The sequence below is a fragment of the Epinephelus fuscoguttatus genome, linkage group LG4 (genome assembly GCF_011397635.1).
Source record: "Epinephelus fuscoguttatus linkage group LG4, E.fuscoguttatus.final_Chr_v1".
In the NCBI taxonomy this organism is placed as follows: domain Eukaryota; kingdom Metazoa; phylum Chordata; class Actinopteri; order Perciformes; family Serranidae; genus Epinephelus; species Epinephelus fuscoguttatus.
Window position 1 is genome coordinate 41,912,062 of NC_064755.1, and position 16,089 is coordinate 41,928,150.

At 39.7% G+C, this 16,089-nt stretch overlaps 1 protein-coding gene across 2 annotated transcripts in view; it reads right to left on the reverse strand.

Moving 5' to 3' along the window:
• The window catches only part of mgat4c (mgat4 family member C), a 190,097-nt gene that overhangs the window by 160,976 nt on the left and 13,032 nt on the right, over positions 1-16,089 (reverse strand). The window contains exon 1 of one of the 2 annotated variants that reach the window (XM_049573051.1): positions 874-1,033. The exons of the other annotated variant lie outside the window; for it this stretch is intronic. The gene's annotated coding sequence lies outside the window, so the exon portion shown is untranslated. Of the gene's footprint in view, positions 1-873; positions 1,034-16,089 lie in introns of those variants that run through there. 2 annotated transcript variants of the gene reach the window in all.

A 16,089-nucleotide genomic window follows, 5' to 3' on the forward strand; every position in this document is an offset into this window, starting at 1 on the left:
ATATTTTTATACAAGAGAAATTTCAAGTGAAAACAGGAAAGAAAGGTATATTCAAAATAAAATAAAATAACAAGAAAAAGTTTTTTTTAAAAGTTTTCTTGTAAAACAAAACTACTTTTTTAAAATAAAAATATATTTATTAATCTTCTTTTAAATTAAACTTTTTGCTGTAACATTAAAATATCTTGTAAGACCATGAAACGTTTCATGTATACTAATTTATCTTTTTTTCTCTTGTTAAAACAAGAAACATTTCCTGTAAGAAACTTTTAATGTTAAAGTATCAGTATCGTGTTATTCTTGATAGTGACCTTTGCTTTTTTTTCTGGCCTGGCGCGTCTGTAGAAAGGAGCATACAAACAGGACACAGTGATATAGTTTGTGTTTGAGCCTGCAGCCATGTTGGAAGGGCTAAATGCCAGACTAATTATGAGACACATTAGTCGGTGTGATGAACAGAAAACACGACTGCTGAGACTCGGAAGTTGGCGACGGGCGAACACTGCACGCTGCAGCTCAGATCAGCAGGTGAGCTGCTGCAGTGTGGAAAACATTACATGTCTGAACGATATAGTTATATTGTCCGGATCAGACGGGGTGACACGTGTCACCATCTGTGACAAAACAACAAAACAAGGACAGAAAGATGGAAGAGCAAAGCAAATAAAGGGGGACTTTAATTTGGAAGGCAGGAGAGGAAGAGTGTGAGACATGCATGCAGCCAGAGAGGAGTCACATTCTCCTCCACTAAAACATCAGCATGGAAATAAACATATGGAGGCGCATGCAGGAGGAGCATAAATCCAACCGCTTCAAAGTGAAGGAGGAAAACGTCTCACAGCAGCACCGTCATGAAGAAATCAGCACACTCACCTGTCTAAAGCATGTAAACGCATCTCTACTCTCAGTCCTTGTTACGGAGGGAGTATCGTGAGGGAGCTCTGCTGATGCTCTGCACACGCCACCAGTCTAAATGATCTCCATGACTCATGCGGGAGCAGATAATTGGCTCTCAGAAAAGTGGGATAAACACTCATTGTAAAGGCAGCGAGTAGCCTGGCAATGAGGCTTTTTTTCTGTTGCATGGTTGTTCTTTCTCTCTCTTCCCCCTCCTCTTCACTCTCTCATTCGCTGACTCGCTCTCTCGAGCCCCCCCCCCCACGTACCCACTCCTCACAGTCCCACCACACCTTCCCCCTTATCCCCCAAAGAACAACTCCCCTCGCCAAGGTGCCACTAACAGTTTCTGCAAACCTGCTTTCTCATTGGCTCGCTCCACTCTGCTTCTCCTCCACTTTCTCAGTTTCCCCATCTTAAAGGAACAATGTATTCTCACACACACACACGTACACACACACACACATACTCCTCCCGCAGCTCACAAAGTGTATCATGATGAGAAGTGTTGGGCAAAACTAATTACAGTTTAGGGTCGGAGCAGCGGGACAGACTTCAATAATTCATGAGCTCAATTTAAGGGGTGACGGCAGATGTGTACCTGAAGGAACGAAGCACACAGAAGCAGAGGAATTAGATTTTCTCGGAGACACCCTGCTGACGTTGTGTACGTGTGTGTGTATCCGGGGATAGAAATAGCAGAAATAAAAGGATATCAACTAATCTCTGACATTTTTCGATCTCTCTCAGCCACCGAGGAAATGCGAAAACAGGTCTGTGTTGCAGCTCGAGGTGCGCGGCCTGGCACCAACAGCGAAGTCTTTTTTTTTTTCACAGAAGAGATGAGTAAGCTGGTTAAACAGAGCCAAAAGCTCTTGTGCCGATGTAATGTATCACCGTGAAAATACTTTAATAATAGTAATGCCTGTGTTTTGGCCTGAGAATGAGCACAATGAGCTCTGAAAGCTTGAGTCATTGAATCTTTAAAACAACCTCCCAACCTTTAGACACAGTGTGTAATTTTGGGAAATGGACTGTAAAATTCCTTTAAGCAGTTCTGACAATTTGAACACTCCGTATGTCCCAAACAGCAGCAGAAGAGCCCTCTCCTCTGCCGCCGTGTAACTCTGGGTTGGTGTCCTGAATCTGTGTCAATTTCGAGCCAGCTCCAAACTGTTGAGAGCCAAAGGAATAATCTTTGATGTCATAAAGTTTTCTAACCAGAGGCGGCTCGGCTGAATCAGTTGGACACTGACTTTGTAATCTCTCTGAATGTAGAGTCCAGTTCTCGGCTGACGGACAGCACTGAGTTGATTTTCACTTCTGTAACAGCCTTGTCACAGTAGGTTGCGTAACTCCTGGCATATCGTGCCCGAGCCAATACCAGTGTCATTTTCTCCACATCAGACCCGCTGTCAGAAACGCAGAGCACTTGGTGAGTCTCACCGCAGGCGTGCAGCACCATTTAAAATGAATGAGACCAAGCAAAAGTCATACAACAAATTCAACCTGCTGCAAGTGTGAAGAGTCAGACTGATTATGATTTCAGCTTCAGTCTGAAAAAAAATTCAGCTGAAGATTATTATTATTATCATTATTATTAGCACAATATATGAGGTATATTTACTTTTTCTATTGCGGCTTACATTATTTCTATTTTACCCAAACACTGTGGCTGTGATTTCTATCAGTGTGATCATTTTCAGACCATAGATTCACGACAAGATGAGTTGAAACAAACAACTACTGTCAACGCTCCACTCTGCGATGTTCTACAGCCAGCAGCAGCAGCGACCCACCGTCCGCACCTGCTGCAGCAAGCCAACACGCCGTCTGCGGTCATTTGGACTTGACCAGTGAACATTCAGAGTTTCTACAGGTACCAGACACATATTAGTCTGGGGCCGTTTAGTGGCCGTTTTGGTAAGCAACCGGAACCAGGGCGAGAGAGACAGGATCTGGAATTCGATGGATGTGCCTTTCCGTCAAAATAAAAGCACCAAGTTAATAAAAATGCGGTGAAACTATTTAATTTAAAGTCGGGCTGTACCCAAATATATATATATATATAATTTTTTTTTTACATATTTTTTTGGTGCTAAATGCAGTCTTTTTGTTGTTGGTAAATGTAGGTTATCAATAAAAATCAAAACTTTTCAATTGCATTGTTAAAAATGTGAAAATATAGTACAGCCTACCAACGGAGTTTGTGCGCACAGCACGCTTGAGCGCATCCGTCTGAGGCTGTGGATCAATGCCAAGTTTTACCACTTTATCACTATTCCCTCTAACTTGTAGCTGTTTTTTTCGTTATCTTTTGAATTTAATATGAATTATGGAACCATTTTTGTCAACGTTTGTTCCCCCCATTTTGTACAATAAATTATTGTTTAAAGTTTCAACAAGTTTCTTTTGGAGTGCGTGACACAAGCGTGTTTTGAAAACGGCCGCGGACTGTCACCTGCTCAACCCATCAGTACCTTCGGATGCCATGACAGTAATAGCCAATAATGTCAAAATATCATTTACAGACCGATTTAACAGACGATCACTGCTGCCCGACCCGCAGGTCCATTTACCAACCAATTACTTGCAGAGGCTTCCTACAACTTGTTTCATCAGTTCTGATTTAATCAGAAGACACATTAAACAGGATGACTAGCCAATGTGAAAATGAAAATCCAAAGCATAGAATAATGTACTGAAGGAGACTGTTGCGCCATCACATTTTTTTGTGGTTTGAGAGCAAAGATCCGGTCGCCGCTCTGCAAAACTCCGCAATACAATTAGGTCCGAGAAAACCACGGAGTCCGTCTGCCAACAACGACAGATTTTAGACAAATAAGCTCTTTCTTACTGAAGCTTTGCAGGTAAGTAATATATCAACAGTCCCCTGCAGAGGTCGGTTTTATCTAGGAGTATGGTGATCAGAGTGAGTTAGGGTCATCTACATTTTGTCGACAGAATGCAAAGACACCTGTTCCATTCAGTGGCAGGTTTAAAGATTAGTGATGTCAGGAATGTGGAGTTTCCTACAGAAGAGCTCGACTCATTTTGACAAAAATAAATTAAAAATTGGATTAATGAAATAAGAAAATGTTTGTGGAAATTAAGATTACACAAATCCAGATTTAAGACTGTTAAATGAGTGTTGAAGGACCTGCAGAGTCCCTGTGAAAGACTCTGATGCTCACTGTGATGTTTATTATCAACAGTTACTATTTAAAAGTTGAGCTTTTATGTGTGAGTGTAACTTAAGTTAAAGTGTTGTATTGTCACAAATGTAGGCAAACCTGGGAAAATAGTTCCTCACTCAAACTATTTTGGGATGTTTTCTGCGGCTGAGCTGCAGACGCGCGGTGAATCGGCTCCTCCAGCAGTTATCTCCAGACCTCTATTCGCTGTCTGAGCACCTGTGTTGCCTGAAATTCCAGTGATAAATTAGTGACGACAATGAGCAGCTTCAGTCGCAGGTGCATCAACTGTGCTATTTGAATTTCCTTCCCAGGGCGCCTTGTACAAATGCTGACTTTTGGAGTTTGCACTTTTGTCAATCTGAGTTTCCAGTGAGCAGAATTTAACGGCTCACTGCGAGCTGTTAACGGAGGGCCTGTAGAGGAGTAAATATCAGCGCAGACAGCCTAATATTCTCTTCTTTATTGGTAAACCTGGAGCCTCCATCTCGGGAAACAATTGGAAGCAATTACTCATGAAGGTTTCATTGTTTACTGGAGTCTGTAAGAGTTTGATGTACTGCTTCGTACAGCGTTCTACATTTACCACCTGCACATGCTGCTGCGATCTGGACACAATGTGATCAGATTTTTAAAAGAATGGGGCAGCCCACAGTAAAGGACTCCTTCCTGTGCGATCCCTGTGGGCCCCCCGCCCATCCTGTCTTGATCCATGTCTCTTTCACACACCTTTTCAAGAGATGAACAATTGGCAGAGGGGGGACTAAACGATTTTGTACCATTAACCCTTTGAAACCTTACATTACTTTTCTTGTGCTGCTTTTGAACGCCTTTCCCAAGTACTTAAACCTCTGAGCAAATTGGTGCAATTTCTGAACTGAATCTGAACTTTTTTCTTTTTTTTCCTTTTAATTTATTTATTTTTTTTATTTATTTATTTTTACTACTTTTTTTTTTTTTTTTTTTACTAATTTCTTGTAATATTATTTTTTGGGTTCAGTTATTTCATTGCTCATTACCTTCATCCCATGTTTTCGAAAGAATACAAGCCAATTTGCTCAGGTTTCAAAGGGTTAGGGGACTGTTAGTTATTTATCAGAGGAAGGTGTGACTTTGTTCTGTTGTTTCTTTTGTTTTTTTTGACCCTCCCTGAAGCTACAAAGATTTTTCCTTGATCCTCCCTGAGTGACGGAGGAAAATCCATGACTCTCCCTCCACCATTAATGAGTTATTAGAGTATTAGAGTATATTGCGTCATTTCGGCGATTTAAAAAAAAAAAAAAAAAAAAAGATTCTTAAAGAGAGCATGCTGTTACCAGACCTCAGTTCTGGAGGTACTGACAAATACGCCATGTCTTAAAGAGGACTTTTGGGGTGACGTTTTCCAGGCACCACAACCAGCAGAGAAGTTCGAGAAAATCTGGGAAGTTTTTGGTGGGGGACATGAGGTATCCAAATATAAATGAAACAGTGGCAGTATAGCGGTTTTACTTTTTTCAGACAAAGAGATTAGGAGATGTTTATGGAGGTATTTTTGTGTCTTTCTGTTGCAATCATATAAAACTGTTTTGGGAGCATATTTCTTGAACTGCAATCAAAAATCAAATGCGTAAGTAAAAACGTGTCATCATTTTGCTTATGAATCAGTGCTCTTTGCTTGCAAGTTCAACTGCACTTAATGGGCGGGGCCTACGCTGATGGATGAGAGAAGAGTTTCTATTGGTGGGTTTGACGTGGCTCCAGAGCGTGCTACACCCACGATTCCCTCTCTCCCACTGGAAATGCTCGACAGTCGGCATTACTGCTACACCCTGGGACATCAATGGTACTGACCGTTACGCCGTCGAATAGTTCTGCCCTGGCTAAACAAAAACAATCTACATGCACCAGTTCAAATGAAACATTCTTGCTATTATTAGTTATGTATAAACGTACCTGCTCATTGATTTTCGCCACAGCTCCCGCACTGAATTTCCCGTGAACTACAGAACTCCCATGTTGCTTTGCAAGCTGTCATAGAGACGTGTCTTACAGCTTTCGGTTTAGGCCCCGCCCACCAGGTTCAGCTTTTTTCTCGCAAAACTTTTTGACTTGCAAATGAAAAAAAAAAAAAAGACTCACAAACAAAACTTTAGGATTTGCATTTTTAATCAATAATTTTTTACTTGCAATAAAACATTTTTTGATTGCAATATTGATACTTTTGCTCTCAAACCTTTTTTTTTAATTGCAAAACCTACTCTGTTTGAATAATAAAGAAACAAATGTAGCTCCATAGACGTTACTTTATCTTGACATGTTTCAACTGTCAACTTCAGTCTTCTTCAGAAGCGTCATCTGACGTGCGTTGTAACGTGTCTTTGTCAGCTGGTGTTTTCTTGAAGGCGTGACTGGCCTGGCAGATCGGTCAATTTGCTTTGAAGCAACAAATTCAAACATTGCTTCAAAGCAACAAATTCAAACGTTGGATCAAGGAGGCCATAGAGATCAGGAAGTGAGCCAGAGACACCATCAGCCGGGATGAGGGGGCTTTCATGCTGTCGCACACCTGGGACTCTCTCCTCCAGAGACCATTGGGCGGCGGGGGGCGCTGGTCACGCCTTCAAGAAAACACCAGCTGATAAAGACACGTCATGACGCACATCAGATGATGCTTCTGAAGAAGACTGAAGTTGACAGTCGAAACATGTCAAGGTAAAGCAACATTTCCTAATGTCTTTGTCTGAAAAAAGAAAAACCTCTTTATTATTTAATTGAGTGGACAAAATGAACCTAATGGAGTTGAAACAGTGGCAGCTCTGAGAAGTGTTTGGGATCTGGATGTGTCATGTGATGAGGAAAAATGGTTAAAATAAGACTGATACAGTTTTAATCTCTACATTACTATTAGACACTGAGGAGGTTACACAGACTTGCTTTAAAGGACGCTGCAGTTTGTCCAAAACATATCTATTTTGGGAGCCAGTGGGCTTCCGTTGGCGCCCCCTTGAGATATAGGAAAATGGATCCAGATGGCAGTAATGATTGGGCGGCAGAATATTCTTAGGAAGTGGAAAGCACCTGGATCACCTGCTTTTCAGGATCAGGTAACTGAAATGGGAAAAGTTGCTGGACATCATGTAGGAAGTGTAACAGGCCAGAACAGTATTGGCTTCAGTGGGGAAAGTGTACTGCTTTTATAAATGCAAAAGTGTGTTTGCCTATTCATGTTTCTTGCTATGTATGTTACTTTATGCTCTGTACGGTGACCGTGGGTGTTTTGAAAGGCGCCTTTTAAATAAAATGTATTATTATTATTATTATTATTATTATAATAAAAGAGTAAGGGTAGGGTGGAAGGAAAAGTATAGTCAGGTGGATTGTATTTTTTATTTATTTATTTTTTTATTGTTAAAAGTCCTCATCTGGACTGAGGTTTAATGTACTTATGTATTTTATTTATTTTTCTATATAATTCCTTGGTGTTCGGGGGTGGTGTTGGATTAAGATGTATTGCATTTGCATTTTGCATAATGAAAAATAAAAATAGCAGGTCACAATAAAAAGACATGCCCTCCATTTTTGAAGACAGCATGCTCTCAAACCACCCACAGTAAAATTGATTCAAAATATGACTATTTAAATTTGTATGCCCCTCCCCATGCAGCGCTTAAAAATTACTGGACATGCCTCCCCCTTTTTGCACCACTCCCTGCCCCCTCTTAAAACCAAACGGTCCCTAAGGTTTGAGAGATGCCTCAATTTTAACTTAGTTGTTCTAATTAATTAGGAATAAAAACAAACTTTTTATTTCAGGCTTTCTGAGGACCCCCCTCTCATTGGGGCCCACTTTCCCCCACTACGACGGCCCTGGACATTGCAAAGTAAATTTTTCAGACGAAGCTCAGGTGTAACTTTGAAATCCTGATTTTTTTTTTCCAAACAGGAGCTTCAGGAAAAATGAAAAATAAATAAATAAGTGAAGCACGAAGGGAACCTGAGTCGCCTTCAGGTCCACATCTGTACCGTCAACCTCAGCACACCTCCTCTTGCTGATCAAAGCTGCTTCGTGCCTTCGTCAACAGCTGGTGTGCATGTTGGGAAAAAAACAGAGCGAATGGCAATATGGCACGACGGTTATGCAACCTAGCTCCACTCGCCCTCCAACCCATTCTCCAAACAAACACAGCTTGCCTTTGGTCTTTATTTCACTGTCACTGATGCATATTTCATGAGGGAATTCACTGTCTTCCTTTGATTCTTTGGCACTTTGGTGCTGCTGTCGAGCAATCCATTAGCTCCCATTATCATCTCTACAGTCCTAATTACACACAACAACAAGACCCTCACAACTCTAATGTACTGCAGATAACCCGTCAGTCCTCCTGACACACAGAATTATAACAAGTGTGATTAAAAAGTACAATTAAAACTTCTCTGAGTGAACAAAAAATGTATCGTTGAGTCTAAACGTCAGAAAACAGGAGCAAGTGATCGTTGACAGAAATGATTAGCCGCTTATTAAATAGCTGTCTGAATAATAAATAATCGACTGTACAAACATGTGACACAAGTAGTACTATTGTATGACTATTATCATTCAACCCTGTCTTTAAATATCTATCACTTTGGCTTTTGGTTAATAAAAATTGTAAAAGCTATCTATCATAGTACAAAACTTTCTGGCTTTTTACTGAACTGTATTTATTTTACATTTTAATTATATTTTCATCTATCAAATTCTGTTGCCTAATTAGAAAACATTAGATATTTTGACTTTAATACTTTTATAACAGTTTTGCCTTTTCTCTTTGTATATCTCTTTTCTTTGTTGCTGTCATTGACTCAATGTCATCAGGTACATTCAAGGACTGTCCAACAATTATTTTTGTTAACTGCAATTAATTAATTAATCAATCACATGTTTGAAAATCCATGATTTTGCATTTCAAAACAGTTTTGAAGCCCATATTGACGGGCTGAGATCGTTCATGATTCTCTTGACCTTAGTTTTGCAGCGTCTGGTATAAATATTCTGTATGCAGGGTAAAGCAGCGCCAATGGTGTGGCCAGCTGAATGAACCACTCTTCGCCACGTTGAGTTCGGTGCTGTTTCCAAATATTTGATGCATGTAAACATAGTGATTGACTCAGAATATTTAAAAAGATCAGATCAGAGTCCCGCTCTGGGTCGGGTAAAAAGCTGCGTAACACAAGTAAAAATATGTATATAACTTCATGGGTAAAAATGAACTCCACGTTGACGTTCAGCGGATGAGGACAAAAATCTATTTTTGATTTTTCAAAATAAACCAAAGTAAAAAGCTGTGCAGTATATGTGTAATATCTTAACATCTAAATCACTATTATCAAGCTGCAGTTCCTTTTATTTTGAAAGCCAGTGACACAAATGTAACCTTTGACCCCGTGGTCACATTGGTCACCGACGTGGAGGACTCCAGCCATGAAACTTTGCAGCCCGAGGATGAGGTGGCAGCCTACATGGAGTTCAAGACACCCAAGGAGGATCCTTTGGAGGTTTGATGGTGGTGGAAGGAGCATGCTAACATGTTTCCTAACCTGGCAGTGATTGAATGTTTTTACCATCCAGTCAAAGAGACGTCCAATTCAAGAATGGAGAACCAGCTTCATGTGAGGGACTGGAGCCTGGGGGGGTTTGATCACAGCTGTACTGAAACAGGACGGTTCTGGTTCTGAGCTTTACAGGTGTGGGCAGGTACAGGTTTTCTTGTATAAAAGGTGCTGTAAAAATAAAGTCTTTTATATCATGTCATGAGGACACATTCTCTGTCCTTCCCTTCAGCTTTGGATTTTCCTGCCTTTCCCACACACCTGATCCTCACACCCTTCTGCACACCTGCCTCTAATCAACCCCAGTGTGTATATAAACCAGCCTCTCAGTAGCTGTTGGTCATTTGTCTGATTGTCTCTGGTTGTACTTTGATTTTCTGCTCTGTCTCTGTCTGTTCCTTCTGTCACTCAGTGGCATTTCTTCAGACTGACCAGTATACAGCTTTTTTAAGCTGATGTTTCTGAGTCCATGCCACACTCACCTGAATCAAATCATAGTTTAACACTTGTGTTTAATCACGGGCGCCGGTTGGGTCGCGGGACTTTTATTAACAACACAGCTTTGACTTAGACATAATTACAGATGACCGGTCAGGTATGCAGGTTTTCAAAAATGGACCTGTGCAGGACCCTGGGTCAGTTCACCCAAATACCAAAAGAACAAACAAACCCAACCAGTAAAATGCTGATTCTGCCCTCATGAAGCAGATCTGGTATCAGCCGGATGTAAACAACACACATTTAATACAGTTTCTTTATTAACGTAAGTCAGTTGGCCTGAGCCACAGCAGGCTGCTTTAAACACTTCACATTGCTTTACATAGAAATGATTCCAGTGTGTTCTGCATGGTGTGGCATACAGATTTAAATTATGGATAAAAAAGAGCCCTGGTTTTGGATCAGGAAGTCCTAATAACAGATGAGCTGTGTTGGGATATCAGCATCGATATCATGAGAGCATTGTCTGTAATTTCTTGTTTCATATTGAGCTTTGCCAATTGATTTATTTTTATGTGCCAAGATCTTGAGGTATTTTCCTCTGAAACTTCACACCAATACAAAGGAGATTAAAGTAATTTCGTTTGTGCTCCTCAAAGCTCTGAAAAATAATAATTTAAAAACTCACTGTCAGCCGCTTTCACAGGGATTATCCCTGTAGTGAAACGTATTCCCAATGAAAACTGTCACTGGTGTGTCCATTGTATTAAGGCTGGAAACAGATGTCAAAACCTCAGCACATCAAACCAAAACTGTCCATGTGTGTAGACACCGCTCTGACTGACCCTTTACCTCTTAATAAATTATAAATATTCCACACAAAAAGATGAAACATTGAGAACAGCAGTCTGTCTTAATGGACCTGAACTCAGCAATAATCTGTGTGAGTTCAGCCCTTCTTGGCTACTAATGGGCGGAAAGTCACATTATGCTAAATGAGCAGCGGAGGGAGAGACGCTGAGGGAAAATGGCCATAGAGACGGAAGATAAAGCGGGGAAAGCGCACTTCAGTGAGTGTAAGATCATTCCACTTCAAAACACAAGCAGACTTAATGTTGCCATATAGGCAACTTTTCCCCTGTTATAGACAGCAGATCTGCTGAGCTGAGTGTTCCTATTTGAACCCTTTATATCTCTGAGCTGTTACACTCCTCTCTCTGTCTCTGAATGGAAGGTTTATGCTTCAGTTTAATGAGTATATCTTTATGATCAGACTGCTGTGGTGTCATCTGTACGACCTCACCTGGTACATTATTCTAAAAAGTAACGTTTCGGTAGATTTAATACTTAAATACATTTAACCCTGTCGTTATTTTTGAGGTATTTGTATTTCCATTTCACCTTTTCTTCTAACTGTACTACATTTTACATGAAAGACTGTAGTTATTATTTACTAACACAATCAGTGTATAAAATATTAAGCATTATATTAGATTAAAATGCAACCATGTCACCATGCAGTATAAATAAAGGCACTGCACATTTCTGCAAACCAGATATTTTAGCTTCAAGCATTCTGGCTTAAAATACTCGGTATGGTCGCAACAAACATGTCTGGAAATGTCCCGAACTCTCATTTAAAAATACCCACTTTTGATGCTACAAATGCAGCTGGACATGCCCCAATTGTCGTAAAAAAAAAATACCCTGTTTGGTCATTACAAACAAGGCTGGATATGACCTTAACTCTTGTAAAAAAAAAAAAGTACCGTGCTGTGTTTTCACAAACACAGCTGGAAATGGCTCTGAACTGTTGTTAATATATCCACTTTATTCATTACAAACACGACTGGAGATGTCCTTAAAAAAATTAGGGCTGTAGTCAACCAAAGAAAATCTTGGTCGACTAAAGTCGCACGTAATCTTCAACTAATCGATTAGTTGTGGGGGAAAAAAAATCTGCACGATATTTTTACTTCTGCGGTGGTGTGTCTGTGTCACTCTGCAGTTACACCTCCAAAACACTAGTCAGCGGTGGAGGACTGTGTTAAGTGCTGTAAAGTTAAGTTGAAATCAAACTTCATTTATATAGTTGATTCAAAACACACATTAAACATGGCTTAATAGAGACAATTTCAAACACAAGTACACAAATTGGCTTCACTATAAATCGCAGAACTGACAGACAAACACTTGTCTTTATCTGGACACATTTCCCCACCAATACAACATGCTAACGTTATTAGCACAAGTCTATGGCATTTTATTCTAGCTGTGTTCAAAATCGCTCCCTATCACGGATACAGTGCACTATATAGTGTGTTCGCCATTTTGTAGGGTTGTTCGAATTCTCCACGGTTAATTTCATTCACTATATAGTGGACTATAAAATACCCACAATGCACAGCAAATGTGAGTGAACAAACAATGTACCCTACATTTTACTCCCGTATACCACAATGCAATGCTGTCGTCTTTTGCCAGAGGAGGAGGAGAAGAAGTTCAACCTTCTGTCAACAACGGGGGTGTTTTGAAAACACCCCCATTTTCACAGGTAACTTAGCCTGTCCCCCGTCGAAGGAAATAATGGATTAATCCTGGAGAACTGTTGATGTAGCACTTTTCTCCTTATGAAAGTAACACAGTGATTATTCGACCAATGAGAATTTGGTCGGACGAGAGCATATCGACCAAATAATCGACTAGTCGACCAGGAGACTACAGCCCTAAAAAAATACCCACTTTGATGCTACAATCAGAGCTGGAAATGTCCCAACCTGTTGTTGAAAATGACCCTGTCTTGCCATCACAAACAAGGCTGGATATGACCTAAACTCTCATAAAAAATACCCTGTTGTGTTTTCACAAACACAGCTGGAAATGTTCTGAACTGTTCTTAAAACATATCCACATTTGTCATTACAAACATGACTGGAGATGTCCAGCCTGTCTTTAAGTCTTCAAGAGACACCCACTTTTGAGGCTACAAATACGGCTGGATATGACATAAACATTCGTCAAAAAATATCCTGGAAGCTGGAAATGCCCTGAACTCACGTTTAAGAATAACCCACTTTTGTTACCACAGACATGGTTAAATATATCCTATCCTGTTGTTAAAAAATACCAGCTCTTGATGCTACAAACACAACTAGAAATATCCAAACTGCTGTTAAAAAATGACCCACTGATGTTGTTGCTCCGCATGTGTCTGGATATGCCCCGAACTGTTTTTAAAAGCCATCCACTTATGTTGGTCTTAAAAATGCTCTGCTGCTGTTTGCTGCTTCTTCCTCCTCCTAATGAGAATCGGCTCATATACGTGTAATCTGAACGACATACATATAAAACACATCTGTGGATCGGAGAAACGTACAATGTCAACATTGTCTTCTGGCAACTGGGCTGCTTACACATTTCTGTATCAGGGATAATAATCTGACACAACTATCTTAAAGAGTCATTTTACTTTGATTATGATAATAAATCTGGCTAAGAACACTTAACTACTTTTTACAAGATTGAGTGCAGGACTTAAAACTCTTTTACAAATGACGTTCTTACTCTTTGTGTCAGTCATAAACTGCGGCAGCTTCACCCTCTGACTTCAGATTTAATAATTGACAGACATAAAGATGATAGAAGCAGCCACTCTAAATAATACATCGACATAACAATCAGCCGAACTCATAATGACAAACTTCTTGACTTCACTGGCGGTACGCTGAGTAGCTGTCTTTGGCGTCTGTCCAGCCTCAATGCGAGTGAAGGACTCAGTGTTGAATGAATCACTGTACGAATGGCCGACAGTCTGCTCTCTGACAGCTGAACTAAACCTCCACAGCACATAAGGTTCACACATATACGTGAGGCGCTGGAGAAGTTACAGCTCCTCTCTTTCAGCTATCGCTACAAAGAGTTTCCCCTAAAATAGGCTGTGAACGTGGTTTTGAACCCGTCTCAAAGGGAGTCAAAGTGAGGAGCCAAATCAAACACGGGGGGTAAAAGGGAATTGTTAAAGCACAGATGAATCATGAGAGGAAGTGCAGTGGATTGAAAAACCTCCAACAGCTACAGTTTCATCTGTTGTCATACTGGGCCTGCTCTTGTTTTAATGGCCAAAATGACTCCAAAATTTAAAATAAAAAGCCAAAATCGTGGTGTGACACTGTCAGACTGTTTTATAGCACCTTGAGGTTGTGTAAAATTATGGCTTTCGAATGTAAATCCTCCTTTAAACTTTAGGCACTGATGATAGACACTACAGGTAAATACAGTCAAACTTTTATTAGATATCATCATAAATCTTCCCAGCTGATTACTTACAATAACACAATTATTTTTTGTACTACAACTTTTCGGAAATGTTCTGTTTAAATATGTAAATGGAGCATTATGTCATTAAATATGTTTATTTGGATACATTTCAAGAGCAGAAATCTGAACATTGGATAACAAAAGGCTCACAATTCTTGTTTCATTTTGTTCACATGTTCAGGAATTCTGGATATCTTTCTTTATCACTCCATAAATCAGAAAACATGGTCAACAGCCAGTCATCCTGTAAAAAAAATACCTGCTTTTGTCACCATGAACACAGCTCCTAAACGCTTCTTAAAAAATACCGTTATGTTTACAAATGCAGCCAGAAATGTCCCAAACTGTCGTTAAAAAATGACCTACCTTTGTCGCTACAAACACAGCTGGTAATGTCCAAAACTTTACTAAAAATACCCACTTTTGTCGCTAGGAAATGTCCCAGACTTTACTAAAAATACCTGCTTTTGTCACCACAAACACAGCTGCTAATGTCCCAAACTTTACTAAAAATACCCACTTTTATAGCTACAAACATGACTAGTAACGTTCCAAACTGTCGTTAAAAAAATTACCCACTTTTGTCGCTACAAACACGGCTGGTAATGTCCCAAACTGTCGTTAAAAAATTACCCACTTTTGTCGCCACAAACACGGCTGGAAATGTCCCAAACTGTCGTTAAAAAATTACCCACTTTTGTCGCTACAAACACGGCTGGTAATGTCCCAAACTGTCGTTAAAAAATTACCCACTTTTGTCGCCACAAACACGGCTGGAAATGTCCCAAACTGTCGTTAAAAAATTACCCACTTTTGTCGCTACAAACACGGCTGGTAATGTCCCAAACTGTCGTTAAAAAATTACCCACTTTTATTGCCACAAACACGGCTGGAAATGTCCCAAACTGTCGTTAAAAAAAATCACCCACTTTTGATAACACCAGGCTCAAATGTTTCAGACACAAAGGTTTTAAAGAAGAGAAATTTTGGATATCTCTTTTTATCACTCTATAAATCAGAAAACAGTGAACAAACATAAAAATTTTCATTTTTCATTTTCACCATGTTTTTAGGAATAAAATGTTCCATAAATCAGGCTATGAATGATATATGAACAAAGTCCTCTGTGAAAAGCTTCAGTATATAGACAAAAATAAAACTGGAAAGTTTGGTGGATGTTAGAGCTGCTGAGGTGAATATTTCTGCCTCCGAATATAAGAAAAAAACATTTTGAGAAAATGTCCTATAAAGATATGTTTTGTAAAATGTCACACATTTTTTGACAAAACATACAACACCACAGGTGAATAAAGGAAACTTCACACTAACAGAAATGACGCTTCCCCAGTAACTTACTTACAGACAAGAACATCACTTTTCGTATTACAGATTTTCTGACATGTTATGTTTAATTGTGCAAATGAGGCGTTATCTAATTAAATATGTTCTTTGTGCATAAATTTCCAGAACAGAAATCTGAAGTAAAATAAACCTGAATGTGTATTTTAGATGTTTTCTTTCTACCAGTCTGATAGACGACATGTTATGGAGTCAAAATAGCCCAAAATCTTAAAACCGACCAGTGCATCAGAAACATTTCACGAGTGTCTCCCCCCTAAGCTAAACTTTAATATCCCAGACTATGAGTCTGCTTTTTCTGTTTTCCTCTCTC